At 36.7% G+C, this 3,226-nt stretch overlaps 1 pseudogene; it reads left to right on the forward strand.

Annotated features, from left to right (window-relative positions):
* The first annotated feature begins 1,492 nt into the window (after positions 1 to 1,492).
* Positions 1,493 to 1,981, forward strand: LOC119522347 (annotated as a pseudogene).
* Positions 1,982 to 3,226: the final 1,245 nt, after the last annotated feature.

Here is a 3,226-nt window from a genome sequence, read left to right on the forward strand (position 1 = left end):
ACATGAAGTTGGAAACTACCTTCAATGTACTCTTAAATCTAGAAAGATAAATACTCTTGGCTGATGGCAAACTCTGATCTTAATGATTTGGAAAATCTAAAAATGATAAAATTTGAGTTTTCCTTTGTACAAGAGCAGTAGGGGAAGAATTTGGGATTTTTTTCTCCACTCTGGAGCCTGAAAGAGCTAGACAGGAAGAACTGAGTTAATTAAATCTTTAAGAGATATGCCTAGGAAGGAGAGAATATCACCTATATCAACACAGAGGTAAGAAACTTTTATATTGCCTCTAGATTTTTGTATTTTTTCTTAAAGAGAGCTTATTTCAAACAACATTATACTGAATTTCTTTAGATGATTTGATAGTTGTTGAGCAGCTGAAACAACAGACAGTGGATGATACATAAGGGAGAAGAGATATTCAAGGTGAGCACTAAGGAGAGCTTGTATGCCTAACGATCAAGAGCTATCCAGAAATCCTGTAGGGGCCTCCCACCAGGCTGGGGCCAATTATCTAGATGTTGTGGCTGGACTGTATGATGTGGAATGGTTTGCACTGCAGGAAATGAGCTTGATGAATATTCCTTTTCTTCAACATGTGGTGCACTGAGCACGTATTCCTCTCGACATTTTATTTCTACAGCAAAACCAAAAAGAGGCATGAATTAAATGTTGTTTTTCTATTTTTGTGAAATTAGCACTTAATATGGATGCCCTCTGGTTAAGTGAAACATGAACTAAAATAGCAGGCATTAAGAAACTCCAGTGAAAGAAATACCTTTAAGAACTTTCTGGATGTCATAAAGCTTCGAATATCATAGAGATCCTGGAATTTTCAGAACACTGATTTGTGTTTAACACATCTCAAAAACCCAATTTAAAATGGAAGGTAAATAATAAGCTGCTCAATAAATGATACTGGTTATAGGAATGGACATATAGATGGGTGGAAGGGTATACAGAATACATAAGAATGAGTAGGAAAGGTGTAACTTAGGTTTCTTTTATCTTGAAAACAGAAAATGTGAGATCTGCTAACATTTAATGTAAATTTCTGCACAGACATTGACATCTTTCAAGATTCCATAATTTAATGAAGAGAAACATCAACTGTTTATTGAAGGCAGAAGCAATTTTGATACTTATTTCCTTTTTTCATAAAATTCCTTTCCCCCATAATTTCCTTTTCCCAGTGATGGAGAAAAATATATCAGTTATTTTGTCGGTTTAATTTTGCTCCTGCGTAGGTGCTATGTTTGTTAGAAGGAATCCCACTGAATTCTTGGTCAGAACAGTTGAGAAGGTATAAACAACTCTGCTGAATGCAAGAAGAAAGATAACTTGAATGTTCAGGCCTTTGTAGTTGCCTTGATCTTGCCTTTAAAAGCTTATCCAGGCGGTCCTCGCCCCATCCCCGCTGGCCTGGTGTCCAAGTCGCGACACTGAGACCCTCCGCACCCCTGGGAACACGGCGCTGTGCATGGCATGGAGCATGCGGATCGTCCTCTGCAGCCTGCGCGCGACCTCGGCGCCCACTGCATCCTGCCAGCTGCGGCCCTGGGGACTGTGTGCAGGCGCTATTTGCACGCTGTGCACCGCCCGGCTCTGCTCTTGGTGGGAAATTCACCAACATGAATGGATAACAGAAAATGGTACTGGAAGAGCGGGAATCAGCAATTTTGCACAGGAAGCTTTGGGAGATGTCATTTACTGTAGTTTTCCCGAGGTTGGGACAAAATTGAACAAACAAGAGGAGTTTGGTGCGTTGGAAAGTGTGAAAGCTGCTAGTGAACTTTATTCTCCTCTATCAGGAGAAGTAACAGAAATTAACGAAGCTTTTGCAGAAAATCCAGGACTTTTCAACAAATTTTGGTAGGAAGATGGTTGGCTGATCAAGATGACACTGAGTAATCCTTAAGAACTTGATGAACTAATGAGTGAAGAAGCATATGAAAAATACATAAAATCTATTGAAGAGTGAAAATGAGACCCTAAATAAACCAGTCTGAAACAACTTAATTCAGCAATTGTTTAAATATAAATATATATTTATAATAGTATAAATTATAGAAATTTATAATAGCAACTTTTAGCAATACCAATAGGAAAATGGAAACAACTTTTCCAACTATGCTATTGACAAAAAATACCCCTTAACTTTCTAATGATAGCAGATAAAAACAATTTGCATCTTTTTCACATCACCCAGTGATTTAGACTAGGATCTAGTTATTATATTCAGAACTCATGAAATTAGCTGAGGTAAAAACTGCTTGTAAAAGTTATGGAATTCAGAAGTAAGATTGTTATCTTAAGCCTTACATAATATTGTAATTTGCTTACATCGATCTCTGGATTGGGGTTAAAATGCTTAATGATATTTGCATTGGGAATAACTGGGAGTGGATATAAGTCTTTGTTAGTTGTACAGAGATGGTGAGGACAGTACTATCTTAATTTTGCAATATACTACTGTTTGCTGGTGCTATTTTCATACAATGAAGCAACAGCCTTGCAGCAAAATAAGAAACCCTTTAATAGCAATAAAATATTAAACTTCTCCATTAAAAAATAGCTTATCCATGGAGGAAGTTATACTCTTACTTGCAGCAGTGGTCCCAGAATTTAGACACTGAAGTAATTGCCTTTCATAGTCTTCTCTATCATGGGTAAAATGCCCTCTAAAAGGAAGAAAATTTTAAACAAATATGCTAATCATGTGTCTCCCTGCTAAGTTTGCTGATTGAAAAAATCCCTTCAGGCATTTTATCAAGAAGAGTAAAATAAATTCAAACACACTTCATTTTTTAAACGCTTTAACACATTTGTTGTACTTCTTAGAAGAGAAATAATTTACTTTCATAAATAGTGCCTCTGAATACTATGTATTTATACAAATATGACTGCTCTTAAAAAAAGATAAGAAAGGAAGTGATATCCCTTTGTCTCTTTCCAATTCTGATCACATCTACACAATGTTAACCTTAATTAAAAAATTAGGTGTTTTGGTCCTAGATGAATCCATCTGAGGAAACTATGCGCTCAAGCTGTCACATCGTCCAGGAATCACTGGTTCCATCCTTATTGGTTGTAATATCCACAAAGTACTCTTAATGACTGCATCGTGGGAGAAAGCCTAGCACAAATCCCTTCTTTTGTCAAATGAGTACCTAGCTGTCATTGCTTTGGGACTTGTTTTTCAAGTTTGGGAAATCAAAGTGGCTAA

This window comes from Choloepus didactylus, chromosome X, assembly GCF_015220235.1.
Source record: "Choloepus didactylus isolate mChoDid1 chromosome X, mChoDid1.pri, whole genome shotgun sequence".
In the NCBI taxonomy this organism is placed as follows: domain Eukaryota; kingdom Metazoa; phylum Chordata; class Mammalia; order Pilosa; family Megalonychidae; genus Choloepus; species Choloepus didactylus.